This window comes from Bufo gargarizans, chromosome 3 (genome assembly GCF_014858855.1).
Source record: "Bufo gargarizans isolate SCDJY-AF-19 chromosome 3, ASM1485885v1, whole genome shotgun sequence".
Lineage (NCBI taxonomy): Eukaryota > Metazoa > Chordata > Amphibia > Anura > Bufonidae > Bufo > Bufo gargarizans.
Window position 1 is genome coordinate 482,001,561 of NC_058082.1, and position 20,266 is coordinate 482,021,826.

Here is a 20,266-nt window from a genome sequence, read left to right on the forward strand (position 1 = left end):
TTGATGCTCATGCACACGAAAGTATTTTTCTTCCGTTCCATTTTTTTACAGGTCAGTATGTGGAACCATTCATTTCAAAGGGGCTGGAAAAAAAAAAACGGAAATCACTCCGTGTACATTCTGTGTCCGTATGTCAGCATGTCTGTTCCGCAACAAAAATAGAACATGTCCTATAACTTATAAGGACAGGCATTGTTACAGTGGATCTGCAAAAAAAAATATACAAAAACGGATGCAGCACGGATGTCATCTGTTTTTTGGTGTACCACAAAGTATGAGTTTTGGTGTTTGTGTTTCCTCGGCTTTAAGTCACTCTGCCTTTCTGAAGTCACAAAGCCTTTCGATATCTTTAGAGCAATGAGAATCGGGCGTATTTGTCATGCACGCTGTAACAGAAAAATAAATGCCGCCATATGTAGAAACACGGATGAGATGATGGAGTCCTGGTATACCACAGGAGCTACTCAGTGGAACTCCACTGTGTGAATCAGGGAGATTGGAACAACGGCTCAGTGAACCTTTTTTTTGTTATGTTTTAAGCATCAGCGCTGAAGAATAAAATGACAGGATTGTATGAGTAAGTGGTGCTGCTGAGACAGAAGAAAGCGGCCGCTTAACCTTTAATCACAAGCCGTGGGAGAGCTCCACTCTGTCAAAAAACAAAGAACACATCAGCTTCAGCACCTTTCTGTTATTCCTTTCAAAATTAATTTTACTCCCTGCAGCCTCGGAACAGATCTACTTGTTATACTTAATTCAGAAGCTCATAAATGAAAATCTGAGCGAGCGAGCTTCCTTGTGTGTCCGAGTAAACATAGTTCTGCACCAGGCTGTGATGGAGCATCATTGAAAGTGGAGCTCTCCTGTAGGCGTCAGTGATTCACTCCATAGAGCAGGACACCATACGCTAATGCTACTTTTACACTCGCGTTTTGGCTTTCTGTTTGTGAGATCCGTCATGGGCTCTCACAAGCGGTTCAAAAACGGATCAGTTTTGCCCTAATGCATTCTGAATAGAAAAGGATCCGCTCAGGATGCATCAGTTTGCCTCCGATCAGTCTCCATTCCGCTCTGGAGGCGGACACCAAAACGCTGCCTGCCGTTTTCTCTGACACAATCTGGCACAATAGAAAACGGGTCAGTCTCCTATTGACTTTCAATGGAGTTCATGACGGATCCGTCTTGGCTATGTTGAAGATAATACAAACGGATCCATTCATGACGGAGGCATGCGGTTGTATTATTGTAACGGATCCGTTTTTTGCAGATCCATGACTGATCTGCCCAAAACGCGAGTGTGAAAGTAGCCTAACGTGAACTCACAACTGTGTTCCAGGTATATTAAAGGGTCCTCCGGAGTGGGCCAGTATAGTTTATATCTCAGTGGACAGGATGTGTAGATACTTTATAATATATTAGGCGTTGCTATTCTCTGGCCACACGGTTACAGGGACTGCCCTGTGCTATAATAACTCAATTGCATTTATTACAACTCAACATCGATGTAACCTGACGACTGTTCAGTAAATCCTTGTTTTGTGCTCCGACACCTAGGTTTTATCGCTTTTGACCTTTAAGTGACGGCTGAGCAGAAGGAACTAGAATACTTGTCACTGCTCCTGACATATCTGTTTTAGTAAATACTTGCATTCCCCATGTGATACCAATTCTGATGCATCTTTACTTAGAACTATATGTTGTACCATTCCTCTATTATTCTTGTTAAAGTTTATGAATAAAGGTACAACTGCATATTACCAGTGGGAAGTGTCCCTGCAGAGTCTCTCACTGACAGCACTGATTAGACAGCGTCCGACTGTGCAGGGACACACCCCAACTGGTAAAAATTCAGTTGGTAATTTATTGATAAACTTCTAGTAGGCATAATAGAGGAATGGAACAATATACATTTCAGGAGATGTGACAAGTCTTCTTTGAATGTTTGATCCCTTCTGTTATTATCTTTCTCCCTTATAGAGGACCTGTCACCACTCCTGATATGCCTGTTTTAAAAGCTACATGCACTCCCCATGTAATAATTCTGGAGCATCTGGTCGTATGGCTCTATGTTGTGCCATTCATTTATTATTTCTGCAAGAAGTTGCGAATGAATTGCTAGCAGTCTGCAGTAAGGGTACAGAGGGGTGGTAATACGTTGGGGGTGGGGGGGTACCTGCACAGTCTGACAATGGCAGCACTGATTGGATAAAGTGAGTCTGCGCAGGTACACTCCCCCCCCCCAACTGGTTAACACCCCTCTGGGCTGTTACTGAAGGCTAATAGCAATTTATTCAAAACTCCCAGCAGGAATAATAAAGGAACGCCACATCTTAGTCAGAAGACTAGATGCTCCAGAATTGTTATTACATAGGAAGTGCATGTGGCTACTAAAACAGGCATGTCAGGAGAGGTGACAGCTCCTTTTTAAGTGTTCTTAAGGGTCTATGGGGAGGATTTATCAAGACTGGTGCTTTCTGCATTTGTCTTGATATCCCCTGTGCTGCCAGAGGATGCGTCTATTTTATGATGAGGTGCATGCCTCGTCAAAAATTAGGTGCATCCTCCAGCAGCCAGTATGCCTACACAGAAATCTGCAACAGCTCAGAGATGCCGTATATTTCTAGCTTCATTTGCACCAGAAAACTGGTGTAAATGAAGATAAGCTTGTCTCTGAAGTTGGACACGCCCATTTCCTGTCATGGCCACGCCCTTTCCTGCCATGACCACGCTCCTTTCCTGCCATTGCCACGCCCCCTTTTATAAAAGTGCTGAGGGAACTGTAAAACGAGGGCCTGGCAAAGTCACATTTAAAAAGTCACAAATGCACAGCTTGCGACTCTTTAAAGCCACTTTTCTGGCGCAAGGGAGATAATAAATCCCCTCCTGTGAGTCTAAGAGATTGGCTAATGAAGGTGAGAACAGAGCAGCTGTCATCTAACAGGTGATCCTTTCCCTGAAATTTGATGGAACAGCTGTCATCTTTATGTAGTGACTCTGAGCACTTCTAGGTGCCTTATACAGCTGCACTCAAGGCAGAGTCTGCCTGTCTTGCCTACCCAATATCCCATACTTCACATTTACTATTATCCTTCTAAACAAAACACTTCCTCTTAATTTTATCTACCCCTCCTTCTCCAATATCTATTGCTTTTCTATTCTTTAATGACCATAAAAATCTATGTAACATCTGTTGCGTTGGCTTCCGCTGTTCTTTTCCATGGAATGGAAGTAAACAGTTCAAACAATTCCCAGAAGAAATACTTCATGTGTAGTAGATAAATTCACAACTATGGAAATGTTGTATATGCTATTAAATGTGGACATAAAAAATTTACATAAATCAATAGTATGCCAAAAATGACAAACTTTGTAGTATATTGCATAAGAGAAAATGCCTTTTTCTCCACTTCAGACTCATTTCTTTCGCTCAGTTTACTTTTAAAATTCACATCTAAATCTGTCTTGGGAGATGAGAAGGGCTTTCATCTCACTAAGGCCCCTTGCAGACGAGCGTGTCCGGATTAGGTCCAGATGCGTTGCGAATGCTTTTAGTGAAAAATGCACGATTTCGCAGGCAAAGTCATTCAGCTTTGCCTGCGATCGCGTTCAGTTGTTCAGTTTTTATTGTGCGGGTGCAATGCGTTTTGATGCGTTTTACACGTGCGTTTTAAAAAAAATTAATGTATACAAACAACATCTCTTAGCAACCATCTCTGAAAAACACATAGCATTCGCACTTGCTTGCGGATGCGATGCGATTTTCATGCAGATCCATTCACTTCTATGGGGCCAGCGTTGCGTGAAATTCGCAGAATATAGAACATGCTGTGATTTTCACGCAACGCACAAGTGATGCGTTAAAACCAATGCACATGTACACAGCCCCATTGAAATGAATAGGTCCGGGAATCCGTGCGGGTGCAATGCGTTCGGATCACGCATTGCACCCGAGCGGAATACTCCCTCGTGTGAAAGGGGCCTAAGGGATCACATTACTGGTGTTACAGGCAGTGAGTGGGAACTCACTGTTCCAACCAACTAGTTTGACTTTGGGCTAGTCCTGAAGGCATTATCCTGGCATTCCCCTGGTTTTTAACCTTTAACTCCTATACAGGAATCTGGCCTTTACTGCAGAGGAGCCACCAGGCTGCCATCTCTTGGAATGGTCCTGTTGTGGTTGGCTGCTGAACCACTGGGGTTGGAGACACTGGTGCAAAGTCAGAGGTCTGGGCAGGCAGAATAAGTACAAATCTGTGAAACAGTCCAGAGGCCAGGGCAGGCAGCACAGGATCAGAATGGAGAACAGGCAGGGGTCAGATCAGGTTGCAAAGAGACTGAATCCAGGAATCAGGCAGAAGTCAGTACAAAGGAAGACAAATGAATTATAGCTCTTTTGCAGGACCTAGCAAGCTAGAGATTGCTCAGGCAAGGGGTGGAGCAAACACCCCAGCATATAAAGGAGATAGGACTAGATCATTGGTCAAGCAGCTGCACACAGAGCAAAAGGGTAATTAACCCTTGCAGTAGTGCAGGGTAAGGTTCAATGAATAAACTCTAATACATGCACAGGAAGAGACCTAGCAGCCAGACTGTGGCCTGAAGTGTAAAACAAAGGAGTCTGGCGACCTTCCTTCTAAGAGTAGTTGTTTACTGTCCGACAGTTGCTAGATTCACATCTACGCGGCTCAGTACTTCTCCATAATGTCTTCCATGTTGCTGCTGCTCTTCTATATTTAAGAAATTTCTCTAGTTTCTCTAGTTTCTGTGTGCAGCATATAGGAGACATCATAGCAGCTAGCCTCCACTCACTAGCTTAGGGACAACTGAGAATTAGAGATGAAGCCTGCAGAGGGTAAACCCGGTGAAAAATATCATATACAATTCATGCAATGACCAGAAATACTACCACTCATGTACACACACACAACAGCTTATTCTGAAACAACAGTTATGTATATTGCAAATATAAGCAGGGAAATTTATCATACTTGATGTTACAGAAAAAATTCATTTGAGTCCTCCAGTTTTCTGGTCCCCCACTTTCAATTCAATAGATTTATGATAGGATCATTGCTCACACTGTCACTTTACATCACTTACATGCTAATAGGATTCTCTACAATCAACAGCCTGGGAATCGGATTTCTGAGCACTGGACAGCATGTTATAGAAATACCAATTGTCATAATGTAAAGCGCTGTTTGTGTCTTCCACTCATATCAAGTCATGATTGCTAAAAGGATTCATTGCATCTCCCTACGGAGCCAAATAGATGGTTCATATTACATGGGGCAACTAGATGCTTTGCTCAACCTCTTGAAATTTCTATTTCATACCTTTAGATTGGAAAATCTTCTCCTGAAGTCCATAATGCTTTCTGAAGCCTTAAACAAAGGGGGCAGAGGCAGTGCACTCAAGCTTTCACACCCATTTAGTGGATCCATAAATCTCCCACGCTGTTTTTGAAGGAGATGCAGCTTGCTTCTCTCTATACACACACAGTTCTACTTTTAATTTTGCAGCCTTGACCAGTGGCAAAAACAGTGAGAAAAAGAAATAAAAAAGTTTGCAAAAATTATTTGCAAAAAGAGCGTTCCCTTAAGGGCTCATGCACACGAACATATTTTCTTTCCGCTTCCGTTCCGTTTTTTTTGCGGACGGTATGCAGAACCATTCACTTCAATGGGGCTGTAGAAAATACAGAAATTACTCCGTGTGCATTCCGTTTCCGTTTGTCCGCATGGCTGTTCCGCAAAAAAGTACTGCATGTCCTATTATTGTCCGCAAATCACGGTCCGAGGCCCCATTCAAGTCAATGGGTCCACAAAAAATACTGAACGCACACAGAACACATCCATGCTGTAGAAATGCTATGCCCAGCCCATATTGCTTGTGTGTTTGGTGATTAATAAGTTACTGTTTCTGTATATGATCCGCAAAAAAACGGATCAAATCTGGAAATCATACGGATATTTTTTGTGCAATAACGGAACGGAAGAGGACTTAAATCAGAGGAAAAAAAAACTCAGATACGGACAAACGGATCAGTGAAAAACGGACCGCAAAACAACAACAGTCGTGTGCATGAGCCCTATGAATCAGAAATAGGTAGCCCTGCGTGCACTGCTGGCAGAAGACATTCCTAAGGCTGTTTGTAAACTTATTTTTCTTTTTGTGATTTAGCTACATTTTATTGCCAATCAGTAAAGTTAAATAATAAATTTAATTTCATTGCAATGTGCCCCCGGAATAAACATCTGATCTCTGCAATCTCTGTCATTACTCCTGACATGCCTGTTTTAATATTGCATTCCCCGTGTAATAATTCTGGAGCATCTATTCTTATGTCTGTATGTTGTGCCATACCTTTATTATTTGTACTAGAATTTATAAATGGATTGCTAGCAGTCTGCAGTAAGGGTACAGAGGGGAGGTAACCAGTAAGGGGGTGGGGGGTGTACCTGCACAGACTCACTCTATCCATTCAGTGTGGCCATTTTCAGACTGTGCAGGTACACCCCCCAACTGGTTACCTCCCCTCTGTACCCTTACTGCAGACTGCTAGCAAATCATTCATAACTTCTAGTCAGTGGCGTACTGCCAATATAGGAAGACCACGCAGCTGCTATGGGGCCCGTGCGAATGGGGGGGCCCAGAGTGCATTGAAGCAAGGGCCGGCTCCCAGTTACCACCACCCTCTCTTCTCTGCTGCTGGACTGCATTTAGTTTTACTTTGGTGAAAGGGATAGCACAGTACCTTGCAGGGCTTGTTCCTTTCTCCAAAGTAAACTTCACCGACCCCACATGAGCGGACAGCCCCCCCTCCTCTCTGCAGTGGGATATTCCTTCATGTGTGAGGAGGGCGAGGCCAGAGGAGCGGAGGCAGCAGCAGGAGATGATGGAGACTCTGCACCTTCTGACCTCCTGTGTCACTGTGCCTCCAGTATAAAGTTCAGTCCCCTCACTGGTCCTCCTACACAGCAGCAATGGGGTAAGTTACTGTGGGAGGGAAGGCAGAGTCCTGAAACTGCTGCCCCTGCACACCTCCTGTTGTTCCAGCCCCTCACAGACCTCTGCCCACCGACTATCTCACCTATACTTCATGCAGAGCAAGAAGTTATGTCTCCCAGTGACTCCCCCCCTCCCCCATCAGTGGCATTTAAAATTTTCCCAGCCCTCATCCCCCTATGTATGATGTAATGTCTCTTGAGGTTATATCAGCACTGGAGCGTTATAAGAGGAGCTGCTGATATCAGTCACATAGGATGTAAATGTCTCTGGACAGTGCACTGCCCCCATCATTTAACCCTCCAGGTGCCACGATCAATTCCGATTGCGGCACCTGTGAGTGAAGGAGGAGGAATGCGGTTCCCTCTATAAAAAAAAAATATGATTTATCCATAACAGTTTTAAAAGGTTATTTATACATTGCATTTCTTTACTTATTAGCAAATGGGTGTGGCAGCGGAGGAGCCAGGGCCAGGGGTGGGTAACGGGCAGAGTTAGGGGGCCCAATTCTGATTCTTGCTATGGGGCCCAATGATTTATGTGTACGCCCCTGCTTCTAGTAGAAATAATAAAGGAATGGCACAACATATAGTCATCAGAATAGATGTTCCAGGATTGTTTTTACATGGGAAATGCATGGAGCTATTAAAACAGGCATGTCAGGAGTAGTGGAACCATAGGCCAATCTACTATCTATCGATTGATTGGTCTGTCTATCTATTTATCTATCTATAAATCTGTTATGAACAACAGAGATTTCTCTGTAGCCTCGTGCTTGGCTGCTTATTAACATGGTTGGGGAGGTTGCATAGCAGTCTGGTTTAGGCTATCTCCTAGCTTGGACTGGAAAGTTTAGGGTGAAGTTGTTGATTGCTTAGCCTTTGTGTGTCCAGTCCAAGCCTTTGTTTCCAGATTCAGTACCTTGTTCCGGTCTATTTTATTGTTTCAGTGTATCCTGGGGCCTGTGGTTCTCCAGTGGTTTTTCTGCCATCAGCTTTGAGGTTTGTTTGTTAAGTTGGTTTTTGATTTGTCTTAGATTTCTTGCTGGACTGTATGTCAGAGCAGGATCAGTTCATTATATCTGTTCTCTGTCATTCATCCACTCTCAGCCTGTATATCATTAGCATCTTCCATCTACTCCTTTACCAGACTTCCATCCCTTTCATCCATGGCTATCATCATTTGGTTCCTCTCATCTATTGGTGAGATTATTTCAGTACATTGTTGTCTGCCAGTGTTGATACATTCTTCATATATGTTTCTTTCAACCGTCTGGGTTTCATGCAATTCAGCCCTACTGTAAGTCTGGGGGTATTTGAGTACCAAGAGACACTGTTAGTGCTTGAGAAAGGATAGTAATGCTTGAGAAATCTATTTTCAGGACATCCACGCCTGCACCAGCCGGAGGGGTCATCGATGTAACCATCCATTTATACATCAGCCCTCCTGCCACCTATGCCACCTATGCTACCATAGAATATGTAAGAGGTCTTTTGACCACAATCAAGTTCTCTGTGTGAAGTGCTATTCTGATATTTTGTTAACCCTGTATATGTGGATATTGGCTGATAGTCACTGAATTGAGTATCTTATATGATCCAAATATGTCACTAATGTCTGGATATACCACCATTCAGGTAATAGTTTTGGTGGCATTAACCCTATATGTGTGAATTTGGTTGACACGTACGGTACTTAGTTTAGCATCTTACATTATCTAAGTACATTATTATATATCAGTGATATCTGGGCATTGGCAATCCTATATATGTAAATTAGGTGGATACGTGCTTAGTTGAGCATCTTATTTTATCTAAGTGCATTATTATAGGTCAGTGATATCTGAACACACTGTATAAATTATGTATAACCTATAGAAGGACAAGGCCACCGGTGAACGAGTTGGTGGCAGAATTAAGGCCAATAAGTGCATTTTTCTAGGTCAGTGATATCTGGACACACTGTATAAATTATGTATAACCTATAGAAGGACAAGGCCACCGGTGAACGAGTTGGTGGCAGAATTAAGGCCAATAAGTGCATTTTTCTAGGTCAGTGATATCTGGACACACTGTATAAATTATGTATAACCTATAGAAGGACAAGGCCACCGGTGAACGAGTTGGTTGCAGAATTAAGGCCACTCCTGAATGACGTGGCTGTTGGGGCTATTGGCTAGCTAAACTATCTATATCCAGTATCGGGTTCATTTGGTGCATAGTGAATCATTGTTTTTGTAGCATATATTGGCTTTCATCTTGTATATCTGGGATTTACAGTAATTTTGTGTTGTGTTTTGTTTCTTTACCCATTATCTCTCCCCTGATAAACTTTTTCTAGGGGAAATGCGTTGGGAGGTTTTAGGGTTATTTGAGGGTGTCAGGGCAGGTACGAGACCACAGGCCATCCACCATCAGGCACTATTGAGGGTCCTCGTAGGGATAGCGTGGTCCCCCGCGTGTCCTCTCTATCAGTCTCTCCCCTCTGTTTCGATCAAGGTGATAAGAAAATACGATGGCACAATAATTTTTGTATTTGTTCATATCTATACTTTGAAGTGGTGGAAATTATTAACATTAAATATTAAAAGTTACGTTTTATTCATGCCTACTGTGATCCAATATGCTTGAGAAATGGCTAAAACGGGTGCAAAATGTGCATAACTGAGCTTAACAGCTGCTTAAAATACAGGGTCCATTTTTTTCTTTATTTTTCTGTTCTTCTGACTGTTGGAAAACTAAACGGTGATGTGAACCCGGCCTTAGGAAAGAGCTGTTAATATTACTCATACATATGCATGCAAATCCTTCTGAACATACAGTATGTGAGATAAATTGGTAAACATAAAAGCTGACATATTTCTGGATTTTCAAGCATCTCCCAAGAAATATTAGTAACCAGAATAGACGCTGTATGTCCAAAGTGATTTTAAGCCAAAATGGAACCTTATATAGGAATCAAGTTAGGAGATTTCCTCTATGAAATAGTTACAGTATGGCAGTTTTATCTTCCATCTACTATTCCACCCACTGATTACCAACACAGACTAAGGCCTCATGCACACGACCATGCCATTTTTTGCGATCCGCAAACCGCGGATCCACAAAAAACGAAAGCCGTCCGTGTGCCTTCCGCAATTTGCGGAACGGGCGGCCGTCAATATAAATGCCTATTCTTGTCCGCAAAGCGGACAAGAATAGGACATGTTATATTTTTTAGCGGGGCCGCGGAACGGAGCAACGGATGCTGTGCTGTCCGCATCTTTTGCGGCCCTATTGAAGTGAATAGGTCCGCATCCGAGCCGCCGATGCGGACCCAAACAACGACCGTGTGCATGAGGCCTAAAGCCTCATTCACACGTCTGTGTGTTTCGGTCAGTGATTTCCATCAGTGATTGTGAGCCAAAACCAGGACTGGAGCCTCCACAGACATAAGGTATTACCCTGCTTTCACACCTGAGCGTTTCTCAAACGCGCGTTTTACGCGTGTTTTTGTCGCGCGTTTTTATGCGCGTTTTTTGTAATAGTAAACGCGCGTTTGACGCGCGTTTGTGTGATTGACTGCAGTGTCCTATGGCCACAAACGCGCGTCAAAACGCCCCAAAGAAGCTCAAGTACTTGATTATGCGTCGGGCGTTTTACAGCGCGATCATACGCGCTGTAAAACGCCCAGGTGAGAACCATTCCCATAGGGAAGCATTGGTTTTCATGTGTTGAGCGTTTTACAGCGCGTTTGAACGCGCTGTAAAACGCTCAGGTGTGAACTTAGGGTAAGGGAAAGATCTGCACCTCTTCTGTGGTTAGAGCCGCGCCTGGTTTTGGCTCACAATCACTGATGGAAATCACGGACGTGTGAATGCAGGACTTCCATAAAAAATTGTGAGCCTTTTGCCATGTTGCATTTACCCTTGCCTTGTGTAAAGTTATAATGAAACAAGGAGGGCATTGTTGGATAATTTATTAACCCCTTCATGACCCTGGGATTTTCCATTTGTGTTTTTTTTACTCCCTGTCCTTCCGAAACCACACCAACTTTTTAATTTTTCCGTTCGTATAGATGTGTGAGGGCTTGTTTTTTTTTGTGGGACACTTTGTACTTTCTAATGGCACCATTTATTGTTGCATACAATATAGCTGGAAAGAAAAAATCTGAATGGGGTGGCATTGGAAAGAAAAAATGCAATTCTTCCAAACTTTTATGGGTTTTGTTTTTACGTCTTCCCTATGCCGTCAAACTGACCCATGCCCTTCATTCTCTGGGTCAGTACGATTGCAGTGATACCACATTTGTGCAGTTTTTCTTGCGTTTTAATACAGAAAAAAATAAACCTTTGGAAAACATTAATTATTTCTTTTCACCAGAATATTCTGACCCGTACAACTTTTTACAGTTTGGTTTTCTTATTTTCTGCGGGACAATCTGTAGTTTTTATTGATACCATTTTGGGGGGGGAAGTGGAGCGATGAAAAAAACGGGAATTGGCCATTTTGATTACATTACGGCCATTTTGATGAACATTATGGCATTCATTGTACGGGATAAATACATTTATATTTTAGTGAGGGCATTTTAGGATGTGTCGATGGCTATAATTCTGGGGAAAGTGGGGTGATTAGAATTTTTCTATTTTAAAAATGTTTAAATTTTTTTTAACCTTTTTTTAGCCCCCCTAGGGAGCTTGAATATGCAATCTACAGACCACTTTCAGCTTACATTGCATTTAATTAGCACTGTATTGTAAGCCCCATTTGCTCACCTCCAGCTCAACTACAGCTATGATACGCAAGGTTTCATCAGAGAGACCCAGCACATCAATACAAATGAACAGCTCCCTTAATCACCACGTGAAGGAGCCATTCCAGGCCCAAATCGCACTGCTTCTGGGTATTTAGCGCTCAGATGCCATGGTCACATTTGAACACAGCAACTGAGGGGTTAAATTTCTGCGACTGGCATTATTGCCAATCTCAATCATTAGCCCTGGGTGTCTGCTGTTTCAAACAGCAGAAACCGGGCGGCTATGGCACCGACTGCGCTCACTAGCAGGCACCATTTTTAAATAACAGACTTTCGCCGTACATAAACAGCGGAGGTTGGGAAATGGTTAACTGATGATAAAACCAAGTACATTTAAGGAACTGTCCAATTTATCTCAATAATTATTGAACGTCCTGCATTGTTTAGAAGATATCTAGATGCATTTGAGAATGTGACTTGTTTTAGTAGGGTGACTTCTCCAGTCATACATAGCTCTTTCCGTAATGATCGGTGCGTTGAATTATTACTGCGACACTTCTGTACACTTCTGTTCTGTAGAATTAGATGGGTCTTTAGAAATTGCTGTTTGTTGTGTAGTCTTGCCAAGTCTTGCATATTTTCAATGAGTCATAACAACAGGGTCATTTTTCTTCTTTGAATAACTGCAACTGAATAATTCTATAAAAATGACCATGAGCTTCTCAAAAAAATGTCCCTATTAAAATTGTGCCACTAAAACACCATACCTAAAATACCATTCACTAAACTCAAAATCCAATATAAATGTTTGCAAATTAATGTTATTGAAACTTATTTTTTCTATACCAGATATTGTTTTCTGCATACTGTAAGAGTGCCACCTTGTGTTAAAGAAGTATACCTTGGCCAATGTCCTTGTAGTGATGCTAGTGCAGTTATCACTTACTTTCTAGCCAGATACTTACTGGCGTGCTGATCTTTATGTGGGGCGTAGGCATTCTCTCTGCTTGTCAGAGAGAAAGCTGAGTATGTGCAGTAGCACCCAGTCATTCCTACAGCTGTAGAAGAGAATGCTTGTTACAGCCTAATATCCATCTACTGCAAAATGCTGAGAACTATTTCTAGGAATTATACTGAGGTGCAGGGGCATTGCTAGGGTCTCATAAGATCCAGGACCCAAGCCCCAATGAATATGGCCCAGTTCTCTAAATCGACCCCCTCCCCCCACACACCACATTTTGTTGTACTTGCTATACAGCAGCACATACCTGTCACATCCAGGGCCTCCAGGTGACGTCTTCTCTGATGATCTTCTCTGTCATCATGTTCTCCATTTGGTCCGTAGAATTTCTTTCAGCCGCGCCTCGTCTCTGCAGAGTGTGACACACAGATATCTTAGCTTCTTCACTTTTCTATCTTCATCTCCCATCCTGGAGTCCCCACAGTGTTAGCCTGCTGCTTGCTGTGCTCCCCAATTCCCCCAAGAACTATCCTGTATAGTGCCCCCTTATAGTCCCACCAATGGTAATTCCCTTCTAGAATGCCCTCATTAGTAATACTGCCCCCTATAGTGCCCCCAACAGTGATAATGCTCCCTACGAATGCCCCATTAGTAATACTGCCCCCTACAGTGCCCCCAACAGTGATAATGCTCCCCAAGAGTGCCCCCATTACTAGAAGAGCCCTCCAGTATTAATTATACCCTCACAGAGCCCCCAGTAGAAATAAGGCCCCCTATTTCCCCCCCCAGTGGTAATAAAGCTATCTACAGACCACTTAGTAGTAATAAGCCCCCCCTCCCATAGTGCTCTTAGTAGAAATAAGGCAGATCTATAAGTCCCTCCTATAGAGCCCCCAGTAGTAATAAGAACGCCTAATGTCCCCTGGATTTATAATACCCCTGCAGTGCCCCCAGTATTTATACTGCCCCCTACTGTTATAATGCTCACCCTGAAGGTCCCCCAGTATTTATCATGCCCCCTGTAGTTATATTCCTCCCTCCACCATACAGTCCCATGTAAATAACATCACACCATCTCTCCTGCCCCCTCCAAAATACAGTCCCATGTAAATAACATCATCCTCTCCCACAGAAGCCTTCAACATAAGTCCCATGTAAATAACATCACCCTGCCCCAGCCCCCTCCAACATACAGTCCCATGTAAATAACGTCACTCCCTCCCCAGCCACCTCCAATACACAGTTCTTTGTAAATAACATCCCTCCTTTCAGCCTTAACATAAAGTCCCAGTTAAATAATCACAACTCCCAGCATTGCTCTGCCTCTCCCTTCACTTACCTCTCCTCATATAGCAGACATCACCACAGCTTCTTCCCCCAGGATTTCTCCTCTTCACTACCAACCTCTCTTGCACTGGTCACATGATGGTGTTATCATCGCAGGTCCTTCTCAACCACTGCCTGTTTTACTGGTCACATGGCCTGTGATGTCATCACAGGTCCTTCAGATCTTCCAGTGCATTAGATTTAATTGTATTGCCATCCTGAGGACGGCAATATAGTTGTATCTAGCTGGCAGGCAGGACATTCAGGGCCTGGGACAAAACATCAGGGGCCCAGGCCCTGAATGTTTTAACCTAGCAACGCCACTGCTGAGGTGAAAGGAGACAGGAATGCAGTAGTAAGACAGAAGGAAGGGGGAGGCAGAGGAAGCTGTAAGATTGCAATGCATGATGGATATTGCAGTCTTCAGCTACGTTACTTTGGTCATGTATACTGCATCCTCTCACCACCCATATACCTTGCTTTTTAACTGGTTCCAACCATGTTAAACCTGCTACCTGAGTCAACAACCTCTCCATGCATTTACAGAGAAATACAATAACCTAAAGGTGTTTTCCAGTGTGAAAATAAATTTGAGGCAGCAGCCCAGGGGCGCACTGCCAATGCGGCGTGCTGAGATGATTGCCTCAGGTAGCACCAGGTAGGGCCAAGTAGGGGGCAGCAGAAAGACCTTGTGCAATGAGTGCCTTCATTGTGGAAGTGTTGATCTCTGCATATTCAACTGTATCGCTATATTAACCAGTATGCTTTGTAGCACTATTTGTAATGTTTTCCAAGTATGCCTTTAACATTAAGGCTGGAGGGAAGGGGTTAGGTTGAGAATTTGGCATGGGGAGGGCGTCATTTCAGTTTTCACCTCAGGCAGCAGAAAGGCTAGGTGCGGTTGCAGCAGCCTCAAAGTGGTGTAAAAAAAAATAAAGAACTGATACTCACATTACTGATTCCCTGACACTGACATTTCAATACTACCCAGATTATTGCGGCCCCCTGCTTTCATCTTGACACACAGGGACTTTTCAGAGACTTTTCCTAATTTGCAGAGATAGTCCCAGCAAATTCAGGCGTCAGGGCCAAAGCGGGTGGGGCCTATGCTACCCCCATGCATAAATGAGTGGCCCCATTGGGTTTGAGCAGTCCAGGGATGGGGCTTACATGCCCCAAATTTACCAACTAAAATATTCGTACGTATAAACACTGCCTTCAGGCCAATGATTGGCTGATAGGGCATTTCCTGTCAAGACAGGAACAGGAAGTATAGAACATTTGGAAGCACCACACCGGCAACCACTATGAGCCTACTGCCAGCACAATTTCTTTGCTTGTGGGCCGGAAAACTTTAATTATTTCCAAATTTAAATGTTGGTCTTGTTTGAAATATAAAATAAGTGAAAATAGAGATAATTTTCTAACGCACGCAGAATCCTCATTAATACCACATCACTATGTTTCTAATATGCCATCTGTCCAAATTTACCTAGCTCAGTCTGAAGGATCAATGTTCTTCTCCTGGCTAAGGTCACATTCAGGAATATTGCCGTGCGCACAGCTGACCTTTGCAAGGATCACATAACCTCACAGGCTGTCAAGATGATTTTTTCTTGTGGAGAAGATTCATTTTGTAGATGTAAATGCAAATCGATAGACTATTGTCACCATCTGGCAAAATAAAATTAATGAGACACAATATATTTGTGTTCAGAACTTATAGGATATCTGAAAAAAGTCTCAGTTTTCATGAGCATAGAAAGGAGCGTCTTGAGCTTGTTATATAAGGCCTAAGGATGGATTCACATGTCTGTTTACTGGAGTCCAAATTCAGGACATGTGACCGATACCAACCATGGGCTTACTGACCCAAACTCACAGCATGATAGAAATCTATGATGCTGTGAGTTTGGATCATTAAATCCATGGTTGAGTACAGAAAACATGTCGGGAATACAGATTCTGGGATGCAGACCTCTTCAGTGTGCAGTAGATTTTGTCTGGCCAAATCCCAGGATATTTGCCGGGTAGAGGCTGGATCTCTGACGGACACCATTATAGTCAATGGGGCCAGCGGTCATTCCGGTAACGTCTGACAGTGCCGAATCCAAAGAGCTCCGGCAGACTGTTCTCCGTTGCTGGAACAGCCTGCTGGAACTACAGACGGAAGTGTGAAAGAAGCTTTCTTTGTCCTCCATAGCGGTAAAAGGAGCACTGATAATAGAAAGGGATCCGCATCCGTTCCGCAATTTTTCGGAAGGGGTGCGGACCCATTCATTTTCAATGGTGCCGGAATGTGCTATCCGGATCCGCACTTGCGTATCCGCACTTGCGTTCCGCAAAATAATATAACATGTCCTATTTTTGTCCGCAATTGCAGACAAGAAAAGGCATTTTCTATGAGATTGCCGGCAATGTGCGGTCTGTAAAATGCGGAACGCACATTGTCTGTGTCGTGTTTTGCGGATCCGCAAAACCGTGTGAATGGACCCTTAGACTGAGGCATATATAAGGATGTATTTGCAAGGAGTGGCTGTACTATAGCTTTTGCTGTGCAGCAGAAAACCATACAGCAAGATTGCGAATAGCTATATTGCCACAGCTAGCACACAAACTCTGACTCAACTGCACAGTGTGATTACACACTAAACTATTCTCCAGCATCATGCAGAGTCATGGACAAAGAATCAAATCGCTCAGATAACAATCACAGTAACAGAAAAGTACAGTCGTGGATGAATAAAAGATGTGGATGAAGGAAGCTGTGCAATTAATGGTTTACAAAATGCAAAATAATTCTATAGCTAAAACTTGTTTAGCTTCTCTCCTGTTACATCACTATGCACAGGTCTATAGCACCTGAATGGAAGAAGCATGTCATACAAGCCTGGCTAGTACCTGCTCCTCATGAAAAAGCAGGACAACAGCTATCCTCCACTTTGGCAGGAGGCCCATCTTTTGGCACAAATCCCAGCTTTCCATCCTTAATTTTAAATAACCAGATATTCAATCCTCGCTCAGGCACCACCACAAGTGGCATCTGTGCACTGTTACTAACCTTTCATTGACAATCTCAATGTGAGAAAGCGACATATCTTTAGCAGCACAATTAAACAAATGCAACTAATAGAGATGTATGAAATTTAATTCTGATCTGAATTGTCCGTGTGATTTGATTGGAGTCTGAATAAATTCTACCCGAATTAAAGTGCTTTGATTGCCTGTAAATGTCTCTCTCCTATCCTCAATTCTCCGGAACTGACTCACACAAAATTCTAATTCGAATGAATCCTGATTTTTTTTTAAAACTCAGGTTGCATTTCTGAATTTCAAAATTAATTCACTAATCTCTATTAATTATTTAGGGGGCAACAGATGTGGTCAGCCTCATGTACCCTATTTTTCACATTATAAGACTCACTTTGTTTTAAGTCGCACCTAGGTTTTAGAGGAGGAAAATAAGAAAAAAATATATTTTTCATCAGACCTCAGATCAGACCCTAATCTTCATCAGACCTTCAAAGCAGGCCCCAATCTTCATCAGACCTCAGTTCAGACCCCCCAATCTTCCTCAGACTCCCAATCTTTATTAGACATCAGATCAGACCCTCAAACTGTGTCACACCTCAGATTAGACCCCCAATATTTATCAAACCTCAATTCAGACCCTCCAATCTTCATCACACTCCCAATCTTTATTAGACCTCAGATCAGAACCCTAACCCTTATCAGACCTCAGATGGCATAAAATAAATAAATGAACTTCTGCAAACCCTGCGTTGCACTGACCTGACTTCGCTATTCGCCTTATAAGACGCACTGACATTTTCCCTCCACTTTTGGGGGGAAAACTGTCTTATAAAGAGAAAAATACAGTATATATTTAGACCATTTGTGACATTGGAAAACCAGACATTGTGATATTTCTTTCAGCGTATGTTACCTGACTTGGTATCACAAAGGAATACAGTGAAAATGACTGTTTAAGGGTATGACCACACGGCACGGTCATAGTCGGTTTGGGTCGTGGTGGCACATGAAGTGCCTACGGATCCATGTGTCCCAACACAGTCTCTGCACCTACAACTCTGCTGTGTGCATAAAGCTTATGTTTCATAATGATGATTATTATAAAAAATTATCTTTTTGGCACATTCTCATGTTGCTTCATTCACTCAGATTTTATTATAAATAAAAAATGTCAGGGATATTGTTTTTTATAAATATGGCCATATGGTATGAATGGTATTGTCACGGACGTACCGAGACATACGGACGTTCCCACGACAGGTGGCAGGAGATCTTTGAGACTAGCAACACATGGTTTGATCTGACATGTTTTCCTTTTGGATCAAATGACGTCTGTGCTGCTTCTTTCCCCAGGTGTGGCTATTTTAGTCATTTAACCTTCTCTATGTATTGTTGTTTCTCCCACTATGCTATGCGGTTTATAGCTTTTGTTGGACTTGTGGTTAGTTTGTGTTTGGTTCTTGGCTGAGGTAGGTAGACTCAGTCCTGACATTAGTTCCAGGGTCCGATAGGATTCTGGGTATCCGGTGTATAAACTTGCCTACCTTTGGGGCCTGTTCATACTGGTAGTCTGTCAGGACTGGAATTAGGGTTTTCTCTAGGAGGTGTCCATTTTCCTTCCCTAGTTTCCAGGCCTTATTGCGGTATCCCCTTTTCCCTCCCATGCTCTGTGTGGTGTTTTCCTCCCACACACGAGTGTGACAGGTATCCAGCAAATTTAGTATTATTAAAGTTATCCATGTAGCAAAAAATAGTAATCTTAATTAATATAGTTATATTAGCGGCTCACCACCTTGGTTGCCCTGAAAAAGTATTGCTATAGGCAGGCATTCTTTATCTGGAATCAACCAGAGATATTTATATCCAATAGTTATAAAAGTATTTAATATTCACACAATTGTAAAACACCTTGGCTTAAAATAAAAAAATAAAGAATAAAATAAGATGGAATATACTAATAAGGATACTTGATGTATCACAAATGAACAATATATCTTGCTTCACCTTAGCATCCAAATTCCAATTTATGGCTGTTTATATGGCTGTTAATAGTATGTGACCATCATATGTCTAATTGAATACAGTATATAACAGTATATATAACAGCCATATAACCTTGTGGTTTATTCCAAACACAAATGATCAGATAGTCCACCTAAACATACCTGCCATACCTGTTTTAGCAGCTTTCTGTAGGTCTCACTAGTTTGTACAAGGAAAAGGCAACCTACCAGGATGCTGGGAAGTGGATTCACAATCACTGCACAGTAACCCTATTTAAAGCAGAGTACCAGTAGCGGAAGGATGACAACATAATCCTGCCACATGGTGCCTACATGATAAGTTTGTGCCATGCACATACTGTATACTTATAACTTATAGAGTAGAAGACACACAGTGGGTCCTGGTCCCTATTGTTTAGGTTACATTCTATTCCCAATTACATATGATAAAAAATATATATACCTTATTTTTTTGCTTTATAGGACACACCTGATAAGAAACAGCCCAGAAAATAAGAAAAACAATCTTTCATCAAACTTCACATCAGATCCTCAGATTAGACCCCCAAATCAGGAACTCAGTTCAGACACCATATCAGGAACTCACATCAGACCCCATGAGATCTCCATGTCAAATTCCCATCAGACCTCCATTTCAGACCCCTATCAAACCTCCATGCCAGACCCCCATGTGACCTCTATGTCAGACTCCCATCAGACCTTAGATCAGACTTTCATGTCAGAACCCTATAAGACCTCCATATCAGACCTCAGATCAGAGATAAAATAAAGAACTTCAGTTACTTCTCCTGTTCCACCGCTCCTCTCCAGGACCAGCGATCACTCCTCCAGTCACACTTCCTTGTCTTCCCCTGCCCACGCTGCACTGTCACATGACTGTGTGCAGCGTCGGTTCATAGTGCACGCACTACGTCCTGACGCTGTACGGGCTCAAGACCTGCAGTACAGCACCATCTGGAGAAGACGACAAGGGAGGGTGAGTATCGGCAGCGCTCACAGCGCTTCCATAATACCTTAGCATGCCCTGCTATTTATATAGGGTCTTTCAATGGTGAGCCATGTGTAATGAATCTCTTGACTTAACCAACAGAGAAGGGTCCAAGTAAACATGCCAAAAAATCCACAAACCCCTGTCCATGGATATCCAATAACAAATAAAGTGAACTTTTTAGCATGT

The 20,266-nt window shown here is 42.7% G+C and overlaps 1 protein-coding gene across 1 annotated transcript in view; it reads right to left on the minus strand.

The window, feature by feature from the left end:
- SEZ6 (seizure related 6 homolog) overlaps window positions 1-20,266 on the minus strand; it is a 533,546-nt gene that overhangs the window by 246,224 nt on the left and 267,056 nt on the right. The gene's annotated exons all lie outside the window — the stretch shown is intronic.